The sequence below is a fragment of the Oncorhynchus gorbuscha genome, linkage group LG01 (assembly GCF_021184085.1).
Source record: "Oncorhynchus gorbuscha isolate QuinsamMale2020 ecotype Even-year linkage group LG01, OgorEven_v1.0, whole genome shotgun sequence".
NCBI lineage: Eukaryota > Metazoa > Chordata > Actinopteri > Salmoniformes > Salmonidae > Oncorhynchus > Oncorhynchus gorbuscha.
The window spans coordinates 113,856,081-113,856,374 of NC_060173.1; positions in this window are offsets into that span (position 1 = coordinate 113,856,081).

Genomic DNA, 294 nt, shown 5'->3' on the forward strand with positions numbered 1-294 from the left:
ACTGAGATTAAAAATATTTTGCTAAGGTGTATGTAAACTTCCGACTTCAACTGTACATGTAGGTAGAGTTAATTAAAGTGACTATGCATAGATGACAACAGAGAGTGGCAGTGGTGTGGAGAGGGGAGGGGAGGGGAGGGGAGGGGAGGGGAGGGGAGGGGAGGGGAGGGGAGGGGAAATGTGAATAGGTTTAAGTCCCTCGCCCTCATACACTGGGCTCCCAGTAGGGGACGTACGGCCCAGAGAAGGCAGGAACAAAGTATTTCATAATTTTTTATATTGAACCTTTATTTA